General features: G+C 35.8%; 1 protein-coding gene across 1 annotated transcript in view; it reads left to right on the top strand.

Moving 5' to 3' along the window:
* The first annotated feature begins 2262 nt into the window (after nt 1-2262).
* LOC123548543 (transmembrane protein 180-like) overlaps nt 2263-23227 on the top strand; it is a 58754-nt gene continuing 37789 nt past the window's right edge. The window contains exon 1 of the mRNA XM_045335881.2: nt 2263-2368. The gene's annotated coding sequence lies outside the window, so the exon portion shown is untranslated. The remainder of the gene's footprint in view (nt 2369-23227) is intronic.

Below are 23227 nucleotides of genomic sequence, written 5' to 3'. Positions count from 1 at the left end.
GTGTAACCGATATTTTGTTAGAGATATGACATAGCCAGACCAGAGTTATGGACCTTGACTTAGTAAAAAATATGCAGACACGGGCATATTAAGGTTTTTGTTGCACATATCTAAGTATTTGACCTAAGGCTATGAAACATAAAAGGACTATTATTAAGCATGTGAAGTTGTGCATCTTGGATTTTGTTCCGAATTTCTATTACCCTTAATTGTCAGAAATGTGCATAAAGTGCATACAAGTTTGTATCGCATGTATCTCAAAAAAAAAGTATTTTACTTAGAGTCATAAAACATATGGGGACTGTTATAAAGAGTATGTGAAGTTGTGCACCTGGTGTTCTATTTGTGATTTCACTCAACGATACCAGAGGAAAGGTTCTTGACTTGAGGAAAAATACACATAAAGTGCTTAAAAGTTTGTGTTGTGACACCATGTACGAATATTATCCAGCATGTGAATGTGTGCACCCGAGTTTTTTTATTTCGTTTTTCAAGACCAAAGTAATGGCCCTTGGCTTAGTCAAAAAATAAAAGTTTGTGTCCTATGTATCTCAAAATATATATCATATAAATTTGTGCACGCGGTGTTCTCTTTGGGATTTCACTCAGCTAGGCCAGTATTAAGGTACTTCACTTTGTGAAAAATACACATAAAGTGTTCAAAGGTTTGTGTTGCATACTGGTAAATCTTAAAAGATATTTCACGAAACCATGAACAGTGACAGTACACACTTTTTCATGTGGATCATGTTGTGGTCAACTTTAGAACAAACACAAACAATAAGAAGTTGCTGAGTAATACGAGAAACGTTTGGTTGACCACCGCAAAACATAATATTGGTAAAACTTTGGACATTTTCTTAATTTGAGAAGATAACAGCTACGCTGTCTCAATATAGGTGAGATTTTTAACTTTTGTTTTCTGCAGAAGTCACTCAACTAGTCTATCAGGTATTTCTGTTTAGTAATAATTTTCGCGTCTTTAGTTTTCTAAGTCGTCAAAAATTTTGTTTGTAAATCGGACGTAAAAAGCTTGAAAAAATGCGTAAAAACTGAAATGTAGTTGTTTTACCAGTTCACTCAAAATAAAAAAAGTGGAAAACTACAGGTCCCCCAAAAATGAATTTGTATAATGTAATAGAAATAGTTATTTACATTTGAAAGCATTGAGCGATATTAATCATAAATGCGAGTTGACCAGGTTAGAAATAACAACGCCGGGTTTAAGTTCAATACGGTGTGGAATGCACTATGGGGCAAATGCTCGATATACCATTTTAACTTGTCCTTCGGGAGGGGGCGGGGGCAGATGTCCGTATCCCACATGTTAAAAGAATACATAAGTTTTATTAAATACTAACAAGCAATTTCAGCTTAAAAGATCTTCATCTAAAAACTATACTGAAAGGTTATCCATTGTCCATTTGCTGAAATTTTGCCACCAGGAACAAAAGTGGCACAGCAACGTATTTACATATTAAATTTTAATCATCACCAAGAACGTCTGGTAATTTACATGTCTTACTGTTCAAACATATGCATCTTTAAATTATAAATTGCTGTAAATAGATCTATATTGTACCTCCAAGCGTGAAAAAATTAAGTTTTTCGGATTTTCCGAAGTGCTATGGTTTCAAAATGAAAAATGCACTACTTTGACTATCGGATGACCTTACTAAATATAAATATTCTCATTTGTATAGGATGTTCTTGTTTAGATACATACAAAAATAAATTAATTGCTTTATGTATGTTTAAAGCCCTGCTCCGCGGCTATTAAAAATTCTATTGTGTCTATGCAACCCAAGGTTACAATAGGTAACAGTTAACGGCCACGCGCCACACGCCACACTTCAGGACGCATTTTAAAACGCGACAGGTATCTTATATAGAATTTTATATAAAATAGACTCTATTTTGACAGGCGTCACTCTTCATAGTCAGGATTTTCATGCTTTTTCAGTGACAATTTAAGGTTAAAAGGTAGGACTGAAGCAGGTCTTTAAGTTATATAAGCACTTTTATGATTTCCGGGTCGTCCAGAATGCTACTAGTAAGCTATTTGAAATATTTTGACGGTTAAATTACTCTATTGAATTTTTAATTTTTATGTATTTTGTAGTGTAGAGACTCTACTTGAGGTTTTTGTCAAGGGTGAACAAATACCTTTTAAAATGACTATTTTACGCCAACATTAAATCGCCCCCTATTGAATGTACGCACGTATTGACTCTTCATGGTTGTACAGTTGTCACAAAGTAATCTCCCTTCACTGTGTCCACGCCGTTTGTACTGATGATTATTTGGACACGTTACACAGTAATTGGACTCGTTACACAGTAAAATTAGCAAAAGAATGAATAATCAGGTGAGTTTAACTGCGCAAATGGCCAGGAGAAATGACCACTGTTTATCTGATATGATGACATAATTTAAATGTGGACATGCAAAATTTATATAATACATGGCCCCAAAGTGGGTTAGTAAACTGACGCAATTTATGGAATTGGATAAGTTTGCCAAATTTATTTAGCCTCTAGAACATTTAAATATATTTGACATTCTAAGGTAGTTCTGACAAATTATCATTCACAAAGTTTAAAAAAAAAGAGATTAAAAGCGATAGCAGGTAAATTTTCTTGCACTGTGCGAAGTTTTCACTTCGGTGACCTTGAATCTACCATTTTTTTTCCAGTTACTTCCGGTGTAAACAAACCTGACCGCGATGGTTGACCTTAGGCTGATTATTCATGTAGATTAATTCATTGTATAAATAAGGGGGCAATAGGGTAGCCGTGTATATTTATATAAAATAGGTTTGTACACAGTGCAGTATCAAAGTATGTATACTTACATTTGATCAGTTAACACTTTCCAATACACTAATTTATATTCACACAAATTTATATTTTCATTTTTGCGTGCAGCTTGTGTTTTACGTACACTCCTTTTCAATAATAAGTTGTGCCTCATTATGTATTAATATGAACTTAGGTGCTACCTAGAAGGCAGCTCCCTTGAAAAATCACCAGTGCCCCTTGAAAATTAAAGGAGTGCTGCTGGAATTATGGAATTATGGCTCCGTTTCAGTAAGTTAATATTCTTTAAGATCTATTAAAAATTTAAGAATTGATGATAATTGATGATTTATGAATGAATGTCAGAATGCATTAAGATTAAATCTTGACATGCGAAAATTCTACAAATATACCATATACGAACTAAAGAAAGTTACGGTTCTTTTTAGAAGGAAGAATGTGTCCAACTTTCAGGCAAAAATACTGCTATGATAGACGTCTGGTATGGGAGAATGAAAATCATTTACATGTACAAAGCTTGTTTAAAACCCAAAAGACTAGTCATCGTTAAAAGTTAGTGATGAGAATTTTACCCAGAGAAAATCACTGTTTGCCGAACTCCTGTTTTATTTACTATTTTAAACTGCTAAGTTAACGGTCTATGACATTTTTATGGTTAATCTTTTAGCACTACTGGTATAGAATATGAATGGTAGTAGGAGCTTTTTTTATGTTTAATGATAATTCATAGCCAATAGTTATTTTCCTAGTAATAAACTCTGGTCATTGATTTTTAAGCTTGTGGATGAAATATATGTGAACGGGAAGAAGAGCATTATGTGCTTTTCACAGTTAAATGACTGTATATTTTGATCCTAAAACCTTTTTATAAAAATAAGTTTTAACTACAGACAGTACATTGGAACCTGACATCACTAACAAAACACTTGATAAATTTCACATGAATGACTTTTTACAATGCTTTCAAAACTCATTATAATAATAAATAAATTTTAAAAAAATGCTTCTGGTGAGGATCGAACTCCCGACCTTCGGTTTTCCACGCGAACTCGCTAACCACTGCACCAATGTGAAAGTACGTACACAAATATAAGTATAAATGATAAATTTCAGTTATGGCAGCGTGACGAAAATCGTATTGCATTGAAAACATTGTATTTGATCTTTTTTTTTCTTCGTAGAAAATGTATTTATCACTAAATTCTTATTATAAGACGCTCATTTACATTTTTAGCTCGACTATTGATAGAATAGTAGAGCTATTGGACTCGCCCATGCGTCGGCGTCCGCGTCCCGATTTGGTTAAGTTTTTGTATGTAAGCTGGTATCTCAGCAACCACTTGTGGGAATGGATTGAACCTTCACACACTTATTCACAGTGATAAACTGACTTACACTGCACAGGTTCCATAACTTTATTTTGCTTTTTTTTTACAAAATTATGCCCCTTTTTGACTTAGAAATTTTTGGTTAAGGTTTTGAATGTAAGCTGGTATCTCAGTAACCGCTTGTGGGAATGGATTGAAACTTCACACACTTATTTACTGTGAATAACTGACTTACATTGCACAGGTTCCATAACTCTATTTTGCTTTTTTACAAAATTATGCCCCTTTTTGACTTAGAATGTTTTGGTTAACGTTTTGTTTGTAAGCTGGTATCGCGGTACTCACTAATTGGAATAGATTGAAACTTCACACACTTGTTCACTGTCATGATCTGTCATGCACAAAGCAGGTCCCATAACTTTATTTTGCTTTTTTACAAAATTATGCCCCTTTTTCAACATAGAAATTTTTTGTTAAGTTTTTGTATGTAAGCTGGTATCTCAGTATCCACTAATTAGAAAGGATTGAAACTTCACACACTTGTTCACTGTCATGATATGACATGCAGTGCAAAGGGTCAATAACTCAACTTCGCATTTTACAAAATTATGCCCCTTTTTCAACTTGGGAGTTTTGGGTTAAATTCTTATATGTAAGCTGGTATCTCAATACCCACAAATGGGAATGGATTGAAACTTCACACACTTGTCCGCTGTCATAAACTGATAAGCACTATGCAGGATCCATAACCCTGTTTTGCTTTTTTACTAAATTATGTCCCTTTTTCGACTTTCGTATTCATTCAATCGATAAGGCTGTTGAATAGTCGAGCGTTGCTGTCCTCCGACAGTTCTTGTTATTCAACGTCTTACCGTAATGCGACGCTGTCGGCGCCGCTTTGCGGCGCCAGTAGCTCTACTATAATACAAAGGTCAACCATCGGGGTCAAGTTGCGTCCACTATATAGGTATTTTACTGCAACTCTTGTTGTTGTCATTTGTTCTAAACTTGACCAACATGTGAACGTTGTGTATCCAATATCTTACTCTGTTAAAATAAATAATAATCAAAATACAGTAAACCTCACTTATAAGGAACTCGGATATAAGGAACACTCGGTTATAAGGAACAGTTTTCAATTCCCCGATCTAATTCCTTCTTTATTTAATGTAAAAATCCTCGGTTATAAGGAACACTCGGTTATAAGGAACACTTTTTCCAGTCCCAAAGTACAAAATGCAATGGAAAACCCCTCGGTTATAGCGAACAGACATAAAGAATAAAAATTATAGAATACCGGAAATAAACATGAGAATCGCTGATGACGTCAGAGTAACGTCAGCACTATCACGCGCTTACATGCACATGAAAATCGCTTCATGCACATGAATAAACACAAATTATTTCATTTCTATGATCTTTAGTTTGTGTATTTACTGATACGATAAAAAGAAAATATATAATACCATCAAATTACCAAATAGTCCTACTAAATGATAGTAGACTATATTTACTCAAGATTATGTTCGACAGCTACATGTATTTGGTGTTTCATGTTAACAATAGTGAACGAAAATCCAAAATAAATGTGCTAACTACACGTGATTAACAATGGCAAACAGTCCAGTTTACCAATTTTCCAATGAAAAATTATAGCAGGTGCTAAAATGGACAATAGAAAAAGTATAGGTATAATTTACACTTTAATCCGTATGTATGGCTCCGTTGTCTAGTCGTAATACACTGTATGTCATAAACACCCAACTTTCAAATTTTAATGGGTAGTCTAATTTAACATTTTTGTAATGAAAAATTGAACATTTATTTTATAATAGTAGTGATGACTATTCACATAACATGCAGTCAAGCAAAATAAGGGGAGTAACTGCAACATATCTTATAGTCATCATATAGCGCTCTCTAAAAAGAAGTTAGAAATGACCGAAAATTATAAACATAAATTACGGCCATTCTACCGACGAACAATTTTGGCGTGGTTAAGGTTGTACGCCGCGTTTCAACACTATTTCAGTCATATACATGCAGGCAGTTTACCTTACCATCTTTCCAGGAAAGGACCGGTACTAGAAAACTAGCAACTTCCTCACAAAGATTCAAGGTCGGCCCGGAGTGTGAACACATAGTCCAGTCAAATAGTGTTCGCTATACAAATAGTGTTCGTTATACAAACCTTGGTTACAAGGAACTAGTTCGCTATACGGATATAAGGAACCTCGGTTATAAGGAACAATTTTTAGAGGTCACTAGCTGTTCCTTATAAGCGAGGTTTACTGTACGTGCTCTCCTCAGCATCAGTTTTTCCGGTGATGAGATCGCGACTGAAATTTCATCGTCCTCTACCAGTTACTAGTAATAAAAACAAATCTTTATTCCATATTGCAAGTCTTCTAATCTCAATCACAAGTGACATTGAGTGCAACCCAGGTCCAGAGTTTCCTTGTAGAATATGTTTATTTATATATTCTGTATAGGTGGCTCTTGTGGTATAGAAGTGCTAGACAATGACTCTGCTGTTGAATGTGATAATTGCTCAATGTGGTATCGCATTTCCTGCCAAAATCTAGGTCCCAATTGGTACCAGTTATCGGCGGCGGTTACCGCCAAAACGTAGTAAATATACAATCCATTCATAAACAAGTCAGTCAGTGCAGTGTATTTCAACGCCGACTAGTCTAAAACTCCATCCCGTCCAATATATTTGCATTCAACGCATTATATTTTGAAACCATTTAATACAAAACTTCCTTCCATCCATTTAAACATGGAACGATGCATTAAAAACTTGTTGCGATGCACCGTACTATGAAATCATCCAACAAAACATACCATGTAGCTCAATGTGAAGCCGTTTAACACAAAATGAGTACGTACAGTGTAAAATGAAATGATTTATTACAACTTGACGCCTTCTAATGCATATTGAAACCGCTTTGTGTAATTAAGGTATTGGACCCCTAATAGTAATGATTACAAAATGGCATTTGCTTGGTATATTCTTAAAGCTGACCATGTTTCACACCGTCTTGCAAATTTTAAACAACTTTTACCGTGCCGTTTTTTAGCTCACCTGTCACAAAGTGACAAGGTGAGCTTTTGTGATCGCGCAGCGTCCGTCGTCCGTGCGTGCGTGCGTGCGTGCGTCAGTCCGTAAACTTTTGCTTGTGACCACTCTAGAGGTCACATTTTTCATGGGATCTTTATGAAAGTTGGTCAGAATGTTCATCTTGATGATATCTAGGTCAAGTTCGAAACTGGGTCACGTGGCTTCAAAAACTAGGTCAGTAGGTCTAAAAATAGAAAAACCTTGTGACCTCTTTAGAGGCCATATATTTCACAAGATCTTCATGAAGATTGGTCAGAATGTTCACCTTGATGATATCTAGGTCAAGTTCGAAAGTTGGTCACGTGCCATCAAAAACTAGGTCAGTAGGTCTAAAAATAGAAAAACCTTGTGACCTCTCTAGAGGCCATATATTTCAAAAGATCTTCATGAAAATTGGTTAGAACGTTCACCTTGCTGATATCTAGGTCAAGTTCGAAACTGGGTCACGTGCCTCAAAAACTAGGTCAGTAGGTCAAATAATAGAAAAACCTTGTGACCTCTCTAAAGGCCATATTTTTCATGGGATCTTTATGAAAGTTGGTCTGAATGTTCATCTTGATGATATCTAGGTCAAGTTCGAAACTGGGTCACGTAGCTCCAAAAACTAGGTCAGTAGGTCTAAAAATAGAAAAACCTTGTGACCTCTCTAAAGGCCATATATTTCACAAGATCTTCATGAAAATTGGTCAGAATGTTCACCTTGATGATATCTAGATCAAGTTCGAAACTGGGTCACGTGGCTTCAAAAACTAGGTCAGTAGGTCTAAAAAAAGAAAAACCTCGTGACCTCTCTAGAGGCCATATATTTCACAAGATCTTCATGAAAATTGGTCAGAATGTTCACCTTGATGATGTCTAGGTCAAGTTCGAAACTGGGTCACGTGCCATCAAAAACTAGGTCAGTAGGTCTAAAAATAGAAAAACCTTGTGACCTCTCTAGAGGCCATATATTTCAAAAGATCTTCATGAAAATTGGTTAGAACGTTCACCTTGATGATATCTAGGTCAAGTTCGAAACTGGGTGACGTGCCTCAAAAACTAGGTCAGTAGGTCAAAAAATAGAAAAACCTTGTGACCTCTCTAAAGGCCATATTTTTCATGGGATCTGTATGAAAGTTGGTCTGAATGTTCATCTTGATGATATCTAGGTCAAGTTCGAAACTGGGTCACGTGTGGTCAAAAACTAGGTCAGTAGGTCTAAAAATAGAAAAACCTTGTGACCTCTCTAGAGGCCATATATTTCATGAGATCTGAAAATTGGTCAGAATATTCAACTTGATGATATCTAGGTCAAGTTCGAAAGTGGGTCACGTGCCTTTAAAAACTAGGTCAGTAGGTCAAATAATAGAAAAACCTTGTGACCTCTCTAGAGGCCATATTTTTCATGGGATCTGTATGAAAGTTGGTCTGAATGTTCATCTTGATGATATCTAGGTCAAGTTCGAAAGTGGGTCACATGCCCTCAAAAACTAGGTCAGTAGGTCAAATAATTGAAAAACCTTGTGACCTCTCTGAAGGCCATATTTTTCATGGGATCTGTATGAAAGTTGGTCTGAATGCTTATCTTGATGATACCCAGTTCAAGTTCGAAACAGAGTCATGTGCGGTCAAAAACTAGGTCAGTAGGTCTAAAAATAGAAAAACCTTGTGACCTCTCTAGAGTTTAATCCTTCTTTATGCCAGGTACTACACAGCACAAAAAACAAGACTGTCATCAAAACCAAATACATACTCCATGGCCATATTTTAGAATCAGTTGCCAGAGCAAAATATCTTGGTGTTGACTGAAGGTAGTTCAGCACGTTTGGATCGAATTCTTTTCTACAATGTAGAATTTGATAAAACTCCGTCTTTTCAGAACTTAGAAAAACTAGAAAAACCAGAAAACAAGAAGGATAGGGTCGTATGCTTGATTTTTTGCTAGACTGATTTGAAAAATTTGGACCTCGCGCAATTTTTCATAACTGGAGTCTGGGAAAGTCATAACTTTCATAACATTTTCGCGAATAGAAATTTTTCTACAATGTAGATTTTGTTGAAACTTATTGAAGTTGTAAATAAACATCTGGCCTATAATTTTGTGAAATAAAATGAATAGGTTCGTGTGCTTATTTTTGAGATATTCGACTACAATTAAGGTGAACTGAATATTTCACGCTAATTTTGAGACATTATTTTAAATTATTTAACGTGTCATATGTTTTAATATCAAGTTTTGTGTTTAGAAATATAGAAACAGTGCCATTTTAATAAATTTACTAACAGGTTGTCATTATTTCATAAAATGATATACATTTCCGTACGTCGAATCCAAGCTTTATTCTACGTTTTCCGGATAAATGACGTTACGCCATTACTTCAGGTTTATTAAACGTGCAGAATTACCTTAACCGCAGATCTAAACTGGAATACCATATCACTAGAATATCTTCAAATGCTAATAAAACTCTTGGCTTCATAAAAAGAAACATCACAACAACCAACGGAAATGTCAAAACATTAGCATACAAAAATCTTGTCCGTCCATAGTTGGAATATGCATCTACCATCTGGCACCCATACACCCAAGCAAACACACACAAAATAGAAATGGACCAGCGTCGTGCACTTCGATTGGTAACAGGTGATTTCTCACTTCTCCCCAATGTTACAGAAATATAAGGAAAACTGGGTTGGCGCTCTCTTGAACATAGAAGATTGGATTACCGCCTTGTAATTTCTTAAAAAATCTACCATCATCTTGTTGCCAAAAATCTCCCCAAGTTATATTCAGATACCATCTAGATTTTCTAGAAAGATGCACCCGCGTAGTTTCAGACAAGTACACCTCTGATTACCGCAAATTTTCATTCTTTCCAAACTCAGTTGTATTGTGGAATAACCTGTCTAGCCATTAGCCATATAGTTGCCATCCCTGACCTTGATGCTTTCAAGGTGGCTGTGGCAATCATCCAGTACTAGACCAGAGAGCAATGTTTTTATGCTTGTTCTTTTCTAATCACACTTGTCATGCTAACATTGTTTTAACTTATTCTAACCTTAGCTAATGTTGGACCCATCAGTCTTTTAAAACTCTTTTTCGCCTTAACTAACAAGCCGACGCGCACCCCATATCTATAACACTCGAGAGGAGTTGACGTTATTATATAGATACTAGATATAAAAAACATAAATAGATTCCCCCCCCCCCCCCCCCCCACACACACACCGGGCTGGATCATATTTTACATTTTTATTAATTAGCATTCTGTTTCACATCCATAATGCATTCTAATAATATAAATTGGATCATTTATGCATTACAGATCGAAAGAAACCTGCAATACATATTTGAACATGTGCAATATGGAAAGTAGTGTTTTTCTAACCATGCCATTATGCATTCATTCTATATGGATAGCTGATTTATCTGGTTTCAACATAAAAACAAAAGCCTTAATAATGGAACTTTAAGGTAATAATCAAAAACTCAAAGGGAGATAGCATGGTGTGGGGTGGAGCGTCCGACTCCTAGCCAGAGGTCGCCGGTTCGAATCCCATAATATTATTAGATGGAATAACTTAAGTCTGCAATCGATTTAAAATGAATAACTTACACAATCTACATTTGAAAGATATTGGGTTGATTTTATGACAGATTTTTTTGCTAAATAAATTATACACAGTACGTGTACATTCCAAATGTTAATTAAAAACCGACCACTGATTTCAGTCATTAATGTTTTCTAAGATGTCATGAACAGTTGTCTTATTAGCTGTATAATATACGTATTGGTATTGAAAAATGAATTTGTACAATCGAGAACATCGTGGTCCATCATTATTTATATTTGATCACACTCTGGGCAACAAAAGGGCTCGTCTTTATCTACAGCTCCAAACAGACACTCGACGTGTAACCAGCCGTCACACACATTACACTGTACCAAAGTTTTCTTTGCTCCCGATACCAAATCCTCGTCCCAGTTTACACCCTTTTGAGTATTTCTAGCATTATTCGTGCTCTTAGCTTGCTTTCCTCTTGAAGCATTTCCTTTAGATTTCCCCTTCTTCTGGATATTTGACGATGATGCCTTTTCTGACTGATTAATTTTCTTTAAATATGATAATGTTGCTTCTTTTCTTTTTAGCATAGTTTTAAAATAGAAAAAGTGGAAACTCCACAGGTCGCTCAACACGACAAAAACAAAAATGTTGCAGGCTCGGTTTGATTGAGCCTGTTCATGGAAACCTTCTCAAGTTCCTTTAATATAAAGTCCGGATGGTCTCATCTGATGTAAGATTGCCTGTCAGTGTTGAAAACATTGTTTGTCTAACACCACGGGGGAGGAAGTGTCACACGAAGGATGGAGTTCTTCTGGTAACCTGTCATGTTTTCTTCTGATAACTGTTACGGAGTGCCTGGAAAACGTTACAGCGTTCTTCTGATGTCTGAATGACGAGCCAAGGAATCGGTGGATAAAATGGTAATTATTTATCTTTAAATAGAAAGAATGGGGTGTAAAACTAAAGTTTGATGATCAATGTTGCCTGATGTCTTGTGCTATGCGTCAGAAAAAACTGCTTAGTCTAACAATCGGCGCCACTTCTTTAAAATGAAGACATTTTTAGTAAAATATCGAAATCGTTTGCTTATTCATACATATTGTTCTTCTTATTCACGTTCTTCATCCTCTCCACATGCAATAGTATAATTTTAGTGTAAAGATGCAAATATAAACCACTTTCTAACAATTTCATGCCCGAATTTTCAAACGTTACGGAATTCAGGTGATAACTCTGAAGATGTCACACAGTTCTCATGATAACTTTTATTACTACCAGGGTGTTTCTTGAGCTATGTTAGGTTACTTTTTAGCTAATTTTATTATTTACAAAGAGCGTTAATGATGTTCTAACGTAATATATTTATCCAAGGCACAGTATTGTGGTTATATAATGTACGGTATGAGTCCTTTGTAAAATTAAAACTAAGTGCAGTATAATGACATATATAGTAAAATACGAATAGATAACAAATGCAATGAATTGTATTTTTTAGCTCACCTGTCACGTAGTAACAGGGTGAGCTTTTGTGATCGCCCTTCGTCCGTCGTCCATCCGTCCACAATTTCTTGAGAACAAGATAGAGACCACATTTTGCAAGCAATTTTGATAAAACTTGTATTGGCATGATATCTCAGTTCCTTTCGAAAACTGGCTAGATCCCATCATGGGTTCTAGAGTTATTGCCCCTTAAAGGGCTAGAATTTGCTATTTTTGTGTCAACAATTTCTTGTCTGCACGACAGTGGTTTCATTTATGATTTTATTTTAACCAAACTTGCACAGAACTTGTATCACCATAAGATCTTGGTTCCTTTCTTGAACTGGCCAGACCCCATTATGGGTTCCAGAGTTATGGCCCCTGAAGGGCCAAAATGAGCTATTTTGATCTTGTCTGCACAATAGCAGCTTCATTTATGACTTGATTTTTACCAAACTGGCACACAACTTGTATCACCATGAGATCTTGGTTCCTTTCTTCAACTGGCCAGATTCCATTATGGGTTGCAGAGTTATGGCCCCTGAAAGGGCCAGAATAAACTATTTTGACCTTGTCTGCACAATAGCAGCTTCATTTATGATTTGAATTTAACCAAACTTGCACACAACTTGTAACACCATAAGATCTCAGTTCCTTTCTTGAACTGGCCAGTTTCCATTATGGGTTTCAGAGTTATGGCCCCTGAAAGGGCCAGAATTAGCTATTTTGACCTTGTCTGCATAATAGCAGCTTCATTCATGATTTGAATTTTATCAAACTTGCAAACAACTTGTGTCACCATAAGATCTCGGTTCCTTTCATGAACCAACCAGATCCCATAATGGGTTCGAGAGTTATGGCCCCTGAAAGGGCCGAAATTAGCTTTTTTGACCTTGTCTGCACAATAGCAGCTTCATTTATGATTTGATTTTAACCAAACATGCACACAACTTATATACCCACAAGATCTTGGTTCTTTTCTTCAGCTGGCCAGATTCCATTATTGGTTCCAGAGTTATGGCCCCTGATAGGGCCAGAATTAGCTATTTTGACCTTGTCTGCACAATAGCAGCTTCGTTTATGATTTGAATTTAATCAAACTTGCACAAAACTTATGCCACCATAAGGTCTTGGTTCCTTTCTTGAACCGGCCAGATTCCATAATGGGTTCCAGAGTTGTGGCCCCTGAAAGGGCCAAAATTAGCTATTTTGACCTTGTCTGCACAATAGCAGCTTCATTTATGATTTGATTTTAAGCAGACTTGCACACAACTTGTATCACCATAAGATCTTGATTCCTTCGTATACATTATGTTATCGCCTCGGTGTCCATCTGTCTGTATGTCTGTTGGTTGGCAAGTTCCCTTCCGCTCTGTAACTCTTGAACCCCTTGAAGGATTTCAAAGAAACCTGACACAAATGTTCACCTCATCAAAACGATGTGCAGAGCGCATGTTTCGGATGGCTTACTTCAAGGTCAAGGTCACACTTAGGGGTCAAAGGTCATATGACTTTGTTTTGTGTGTATATTGCTCTGCATTTGCGTCGATTGCAGTGCTCTTGTTTTTATTTGGCAGATCCTTCTTTCGTTCACTTACAATAATTTTTTTTTATTACTTCCTTTTTATGTTACTATAAATAGCTTATTTAGTAACTTTTTTATTATTGGCCGTAGGGAAAAACCAAGACCACTTTTCTGTGGTACAACATGGATGGTACCTCCAATTTTTAGGTGTATTTTGACATATCTGTATCTTGTAAGAATTTTTTTTTCTTTTTGGTTAAATTCTTCCCTTTGTTGTTCCTGTCCTTTGGACTTAGATATTTTTTCTGAGGACTTAGATTTATTTTTAGCTCACCTGTCACAAAGTGACAAGGAGAGCTTTTGTGATCGCGCGGTGTCCGTCGTCCGTCCGTGCGTGCGTCCGTAAACTTTTGCTTGTGACCACTCTAGGGGTGACTATTGAGGCCAATTTTGACTATTGCAATACTATTGATATCGCTTAAAAACTATTGCGATACTATTCTATTGCAGGTTACTATTGCGATACTATTGCAATAGTTATTGGCCATCATATTTTATACAGTAAAGCTACCAACTGGCATTGTTACACAGTGTAAGAGACGGCACTGTTTATAATTGCTGTTAACACACATTGAGATGTTTGTATAACTGAAACGGACAGAAATAATTCTAACATTAAATATTTCTTGCCTTCCTTGGCTTTGGAAAAATAAGTAAAACAATAAACCTATGCAAGGTATACTCAAACGAATCGGCCATTTTGTTGCGAATGTCAACATGTTTAATAAACCAAAGCATCAAAAAAGACGAAAATTAATTGTACCAGCACTAAATGAAGGGCCCTACCGAACAGTTTGCTGTATAATACAAGTATATAGCCTTCTTTCTCCATGTCCATAGCACATTTTCTCATCTAAAATTAACAGGTTATTTAAATATATTTAATCAAAGTTTCTAAGAAACTAAATTTATTAATTATCTCCCAGACTTCTCAGTCCTTTATGGTAGTTTAATTCCGTGAGGGTAATTATTGTAATGGAGACGTTAACATTTTCCGAGGCGCAAATGAAAGCTGGCTCTGTTTCTTGGTTTATAAATTATAAATTATTTCTGTATTTACAAAAATTTCAAAACTATCGAAACTATCGATTGTTGAAGGAACTATCGGCGATTGTTATTGGATCGTGACTTTTCTATCGATGCATGCTATCGGGACACTTAGTATCGCAATGCATCGATAGTTCGATGTATCGTTACACCCCTAGACCACTCTAGAGGTCACATTTTTCATGGGATCTTTATGAAAGATGGTCAGAATGTTCATCTTGATGATATCTAGGTCAAGTTTGAAACTGGGTCATGTGCCATCAAAAACTAGGTCAGTAGGTCTAAAAATAGAAAAACCTTGTGACCTCTCAAGAGGCCATTTATTTCACAAGATCTTCATGAAAATTGGTCAGAATGTTCATCTTGATGATATCTTGGTCAAGTTCGAAACTGGGTCACGTGCCTTCAAAAACTAGGTCAGTAGGTCTAAAAATAGAAAAACCTTGTGACCTCTCTAGAGGAGAGGCCACATATTTCACAAGATCTTCATGAAAATTGGTCAGAACGTTCACCTTGAATGATGTCTAGGTCAAGTTCGAAATTGGGTCACGTGCCTTCAAGAACTAGGTCAGTAGGTCAAATAATAAAAAAACCTTGTGACCTCTCTAAAGGCCATATTTTTCATGGGATCTGTATGAAAGTTGGTCTGAATGTTCATCTTGATGATATCTAGATCAAGTTCAAAACTGGGTCACGTGCGGTCAAAAACTAGGCCAGTAGGTCTAAAAATAGAAAAACCTTGTGACCTCTCTAGAGGCCATATATTTCATGAGATCTTCATGAAAATTGGTCAGAATGTTCATCTTGATGATATCTAGGTCAAGTTCGAAAGTGGGTCACGTGCCTTCAAAAACTAGGTCAGTAGGTCAGATAATAGAAAAACCTTGTAACCTCTCTAGAGGCCATATTTTTCATGGGATCTGTATGAAAGTTGGTCTGAATGTTCATCTTGATGATATCTAGGTCAAGTTCGAAAGTGGGTCACGTGCCGTCAAAAACTAGGTCAATTAGTCAAATAATAGAAAAACCTTGTGACCTCTCTAAAGGCCATATTGTTCATGGGATCTGTATGAAAATTAGTCTGAATGTTGATCTTGATGATATCTAGGTCAGGTTCGAAACAGGGTCATGTGCGGTCAAAAACTAGGTCAGTAGGTCTAAAAATAGAAAAACCTTGTGACCACTCTACAGGCCATACTTGTGAATGGATTTCCATAAAAATTGGTCAGAATGTTCACATTGATGATATCTAAGTCAATTTTTAAACTGGGTCACGTGCGATCAAAAACTAGGCCAGTAGGTATAAAAATAGAAAAACCTTGTGACCTCTCTAGAGGCCATACTTTTCATGGGATCTGTATGAAAGTTGGTCTGAATGTTAATCTTGATGATATCTAGGTCAAGTTTGAAACTGGGTCAAGACCATTTTTTTCATGCGATCTTCATGAAAATTAGTGAGAATGTTCACCTTGATGATATCTAGTTAAAATTCAAAACAGGGTCACGTGCGATCAAAAACTAGGCCAGTAGGTATAAAAATAGAAAAACCTTGTGACCTCTCTAGAGACCATCTTTTTCATGCAATCTTCATGAAAATTAGTGAGAATGTTCACCTTGATGATATCTAGTTAAAATTCAAAACAGGGTCACGTACCTTCGAAAACTAGGTCAATAGGTCAAATAATAGAAAAACCTTGTGACCTCTCTAGAGACCATATTTTTCAATGGATCTTCATGAAAATTGGTCAGAATTTTTATCTTGATAATATCTAGGTCAAGTTCAAAACTGGGTCACATGAGCTCAAAAACTAGGTCACTATGTCAAATAATAGAAGAAACGACGTCATACTCAAAACTGGGTCATGTGGGAAGAGGTGAGCGATTCAGGACCATCATGGTCCTCTTGTTAATTTCTTCCCTTTGTTGTTGCTGTCCTTTGGGCTTCATCAATCAAAATTCTGCTCCTAACCTCCTCTGATGTAATCCTTCGGGCATGAAACTACTGGCCTGATTTAAAAATAATTTTATTTAAAGTAACTTTAAGAACATTTCAACTATATTTTCTCATAATTCTTTTGATTGATCTTGATCATGATTTTTTACCTTCTTGTCCTTATGGGCAATGATAACAGGTGAGCGATATAGGGCCATTTTGGCTCTCTTGTTTTTTTCTATCAATGGATGTGCCTATGTTCGTGAACAACGGTTATTGGTTTCCGTTTTGATTGAACACTGAATTGAATTCAAATCCGTTATCTTTAATTTAGGGTACATCTATTTGCTGCATTTGCAGAGGCTGTCTTTTTCTGAAGCGGTTTATCGGATTAATATGTATGACTGTGGCAAATTTAAAACACGGACGTTTGATTTACTAGGCGAAGACATCGGACAGGACGAATAAAAAATATCCTATGATGAAGAAAGAGGTTTGACGAAAGATACTACAGAATGTCCTGTACAAAAATAGAAAAGAATAAATACACCAACAAAGACTGTGCATAAACAGTTGTTTTAAATTTGCCACATGGCCTCAATGTTGTAATTGCGACTTTCCTTTCAGGATGAATATTTACAACATGAGCAACTGCTTCAGACGACAGGAATCTTTTGTGACTATTTACATCTGACTGTCGCATCCTGAAACAAAGGACAATTATCTGAAGCTTCACCTAGCATATTGGCCTTTTCAACCTACCACATATTAATTCACCGTAAAGGTCATAATATGAATATGCATAACTACACAACAAGCAATTGAATTGCATGCGACGACAACAGCCGTAAACCAATAAACCGTTGTTCACGAACATTGGCATATTAATTGATAGAACGAAAAATATAATTTACTGCATTTGTTATCTATTCGTATTTTACTATAGTATACATGTCATTATACTGCACTTAGTTTTAGACTTTACAAAAGGCTCATACCGTACATTATATAACCACAATACTGTGTCTTGGATAAATATAATTACGTTAGAACATTATTAACACCATTTTTAAATAATAAAATTAGCTAAAAAGTGGCCTAACATAGCTCAAGAAACACCCTGGTAGTAATAAAAGTTATCATAGAACTCTGTGACATCTTTAGAGTTATCACCTGAATTCCGTAACATTTGAAAAATCAGGCATAAAATTGTTAGAAAGTGGTTTATGTTTGCATCTTGCACTGAAATTATTCTATTGCATGTGGAGAGGATGAAGAACGTGAATAAGAAGAATAATATGTATCAATAAGCAAACGATTTCGATATTTTACTAAAAATGTCTTCATTTCAAAGAAGTGGTGATGATTATTAGACCTAACAGTTTTTTCTGACGCTAGCACAAGACATCAGGCAAACATTGATCATCAAACTTTATTTTTACACCCCATTCTCTCTATTAAAGATAAATAATACCAATTTTATTAAACCGATTCCTTGGCTCGTCATTCAGAAAAACAGAAGAACTCTGTAACGTTTTCCGGGAAACTCCGTAACAGTTAACAGAAGAAAACATGACAGGTTATCAGAAGAACTCCATCCTTCGTGTGACACTTCCTCCCCCGTGATCACGTTGCCTTTGGATATACGAGCACTTCCTTCAGTATGTGTGACATCAACATGGTTCTTCCGAAGTCTACTCTCCGATCTGAAGTGCTACATCTGCCAGCGTATCTAGTGGAGTCAGTTGTTAAGTTGTCATTTCAGATGTGTGTACTTTGTGATGTAGTTTCTAAAAAAAAATCTGGAAAGTAGATCCCTCGGAAGCACCGAGAATAAAGCAAACTGAAGATTGCAGACTCGGTTTTATTGAGTCTGTTCATGAGCAGTAGTGGAATATGCAACACTGCTCACGCACCCTAGCACCGGTTTAAGCAGTATTTAATCTTCAAATCTAAATGAGTTAAAAAGACATCGAAACATGGGGACGTTCCTTCAGTATCATACCCTTCTTTAAGTCTGGTGTAATAATTATCTTTCTGTAGTAGGTGTGGACAGTGTCTCTTCGAAAACTTTAAACGTCCCTTTGGCTGTTCCTTGTCCATCGGTTTCTTTGCCTTTTCTGGTTCAGCAGACTTCCTTCTCTACCTCTTTTTTCTACCGACTTAGGGCCTTTTAAAAGGTAAGTCTAAGTTTCAGCGGCGGGTTAGCGATGACTGAGCTATATACAGGGTATATTTCAGATGACTTAAAGGCCGGAGTCCGTGAACTCAAATATCCAGGTGGATGGCCATTAAGCCTATATGGCTAGGGGGTGGAGTTTTACAAACACTTTACAGCACTGACCTGGGGTCAGATAAGTTTATAAACATTCACTCTCTAGTAAATAGAAGCACATGGTCTGCTGCATAGATAAAAGTTTTGGGGAATGAGGTGTAATTTGTAAAATTTAGAATTCAATTTAGCTTCTATTTAAACACAAAATGTTACAGAAATCTATGTAATTAAGATTATATCCCTGCAGGATAAATAATTAAAAAAATACTCACATGATTGTGAATTTCATTGTAATTTCTCTTATACTATATTTTGACATATTACAGACCGATATTTTTTAGAATGAAGCAGAAGCACTATTTAAACGAATACACTATAAATGTATTTTTTGCATCAATTTTGTCACTTTACATGATTGTCTTTGATCGAAGTAATGCTCTAAAAATGTCACTTATTCTTTAATGTCCTATATATATATATATATACGAAAAAATTAGCCACATAAACCGGAATATGTATTTTCGGATATTTTCGCGAATTTCCGGAACGTGTTTTTAGGCTGTCCTGTACATTTATGCATCTAATTAGGATAAGAAAATTGCATCCCAGGTAGAAGACCCTTTCTTTGACGTAACGTAAAAATTATAGTGTCGGGGCGGGTCGCAAAGCCTCGAAGATTCCCGAAGACCTATTTTCCCAGATGCAGCTCAAATGTTCTTTTGTACATTGTAGAAAAGCATTTAACACACTTTTCATGGCCTATCTATTGTCCCCTCTGACGGCGCCCTTTGGTAAATGGAATTCATATATTTATTCCAAATTTCATCACGGTATTTATAAATTTAGTGACTTGTAGTTTTTTTTTACCACGTTTCCTTCTCTGTGCTCGTGGATCACGTGGGTTCCAGACTGATGTGTACTCCCGGTCCACATTGGCTTTCCAGTGCAGGACATTTAAAAACTTTGATCTGGTGTTGAAATGTGGCATCACTGAAGGCAGTCCTTTTGTTTTGGGAAAATGTTCATTGTATTGTTGAATGATTCCACATAAGATGTGTCCCTAGCAAGTATGTAGTCCCAGGACTCTTGTAAAATCACAGACTGCTCAATGACATCGAAGTATCTTTTCACCCTTTTGGATCCGTGATCACTGTTCTTAAAGGGTTCGTAGTTTGCATCATTTTGGCATCTTGATGTATGGTGACAACTGCTGTGTTCATTTTTATAATGTGAAACAATGTTCAGAAGCAGTTTTTTCAGTTTTGCAGGATCATTATGACAGTTTCGGATTGCCCAGTGAAAGTGTGTGGCAACAGGCTCAACCTTATCCAGCAATTGTTTTGACCAAGTTTGTCCTTTGTTTATACAGTGGTCCAGAAGACACTGCTTTCATTGCCTTTTCAAATTTTTCACTCCATGCCAGGAATCATTTTGATTTGTAGTAACACCCCTGCCTTTAACCATTTTATTTATTGTCAAATTTCTGTCATGGGTATGAACGCGTACACTGACACCCTTTGGAATCTAAATACTCGTACACTTTTGCTGGGGCCAACTGAATTCATGCCGCTGAGACACTATGTAAACTTGCTTGTCACAGTAACACACTGAAGAACTTGTGGTCTTTTCTCCCAGCGCAACGAGCTACTGTCTTTTGCATTTTTACGCCAACCGTGGCGGGCTCTGCCCATGAGGTCAATCCCATCAAGGTTTTCATACCAGGCAATTTCCTCCAGTAATGCCTCCTCAGTTTAAGAATTGTAGCCCTGGACATTTTCCCTTTAAATAAATCCTGACATGGTTTTTCTTTTCCTTTTTCGTTATACATCCAATTCCAGCATATTTGGCAAACCTTGTGTAATGAACAGGAAGCATTCCACGCAAATAAATGCATGAGGGCATTCTGTTTTTTTTTACAAGGAACCTTGTTTTTTGGTAGGTATGGGGATGATGACCATTTCATAACATGAGGTCGTCTCCCTTGTCAACTGTAATGTATTAATTCCCACATGCCACGACATACTGTTTCACAACCTGTTCGAATGCCTACACGTTTTAGCATTTTCCCTCAGTCATTGTCACCAATCGTTGCAGTGAAACCTGCCACCACAAACAGGCTTTCTTCTGTCTCATTCCTGTCAACTGTTGTGAAGGATGCAGTTGTTGTATTGTCTCCTTCACTTCCATTAAAGTTATCAATCCAAAAACGAGAGAGAAATATCTAATAGTCCAAGTTGTTGGCAGCTTATGTATGTTCGTGTTAAACATCCCTGACACTTTTATTTTTGCAGAAACTCTTTCTTTTTATCTTCATCTCCAGGTACCTCAATCCTAAAACTAGCGGTCTTCTTCTATTCATTTTCAATGTCCAAAATAATATGTATTATAATAATGTATGTAAGTTGTAATAGAGAGCAAAAATCTATTGTAAAAGAGATTGGGATTCTGCACAAAGGAGTGAATGTATAATGGAGGAATCCTTTACAGGGGTTTTAAAAGGGTTTAAAATGTAACAGCCCAGTTACGCTTTAATTGGTTGTTTAAAAATAAAAAAAACATTTTACATACTTTATATTGTACTTCATTGTGCTGCTATTACACAAAACTTTGTTATTACATGCATATAATAAGAGTCACAGTGACTTTCATTCAAGTTTTAATACCTACTTTACCTGCATGAACATAATATTGACTTTTCCCCAATGCCTATCTTGATCTTTATCCCTTCAGCATTTCTTGACCACATGCTGACCATAAAGTACCAGTACATTATCCCATTTTATCTATGTTGCAAATCTGATACAGATGTTGAGTGCCATTTATAAAGAAGTGTTATACATTGATTTGTTAGGATTAGGAAGTTTGTAATTTTTCAGATCTACAGGTTTACAAGAAAAAATAAAATCATTTCTAATTGCAGTATTAGATTTATTAATAAACATAATATATGGACTTGATATTAAGTATTAATGTCGGAGAAAGATCAGAGTAATTTTGATGAATTACAACCCATTAGAGACAGTAAATAAATTTATTCAATCATTAGTGGGAATATAAGGAAATTTCAAAGGCAAATAAGTTGCACCGTAATAATAGAATTCATAACAACACAAAAGAAAATGAATTGCTCACAAAGAGAAAAAAAACCAATTGTGAACTGATTATTCAATTGGAACGAATTATTTTCAATACGATTTAGTATACCTATTCGTTTTGTACTATGTATTACGACGAAATATAGGCAAGTTTGGTTAGGAAACCTGAAAATAACCCTGCAGTGCGGAAAATAAACAGAAGCATTCTTAAGGACCTTTAACAAAACATTAGTACAAAGTGCCTAACATGCTCCGAAACTTGGTATTAATAAGTTATCATAAGAAACCTGTGCATCTTAAGAGATCACCGATTTAAAAAAATTTGAAAAACAGGCGTATAATTATGAAAATGTGTCTTAATGTTCTAGGTGCTTTCCAAATATCATGTTGGAGATCCATAATGGGACATAAGAGAATAAAACAATGCACATTCATAAACAAAAAGTCATTCAGAATGGAATTTAACAACATTATTTTTGAGAAGTTAAAATCAAATTGATCAATCAAATATTTATTATAAACCCATTTCTCATATTTAAAAACCAAAACCATTTTAACATTAACCCGGCTCTCATTCAAAGGGAAAACATCAGAACGTTATTAGTGTAATACAGAATTCAAAGGAAGGTTAATAAAGAACTTATCTTCTGTACAAATTTGGTGACATTGCTGATATCGATGATTCCTTCATATGTTACATAATGTCTTGATATCATAAGTGTACATGCACGTATTAGCGTGTTAGTGTCATTCAGTTTGTGTTTTACTTTCGCATATTTTTCAAAAAAAATTTAAGTGACCTCATTGCACCGGTGAGAAGACTTGCAACACGAAATTATTGGCTCTGGTAAGGTCATTAACTCATTCACCTGTCACTCAAGCAACCGTAGATTTAATCTTCTTAAATGATTTAAAAGAATGTAAGGGGATTCCTTCATATATAATTTAAGATTGTAAATAAAATTTTCAGTATAGTTGGACAGTGTCCTTTCGAAA

This window comes from Mercenaria mercenaria, chromosome 6 (assembly GCF_021730395.1).
Source record: "Mercenaria mercenaria strain notata chromosome 6, MADL_Memer_1, whole genome shotgun sequence".
Classification (NCBI taxonomy): Eukaryota; Metazoa; Mollusca; class Bivalvia; order Venerida; family Veneridae; genus Mercenaria; species Mercenaria mercenaria.
Note: the sequence above shows the minus strand (reverse complement) of the source record. Positions and strands in the feature narration are given on the sequence as shown.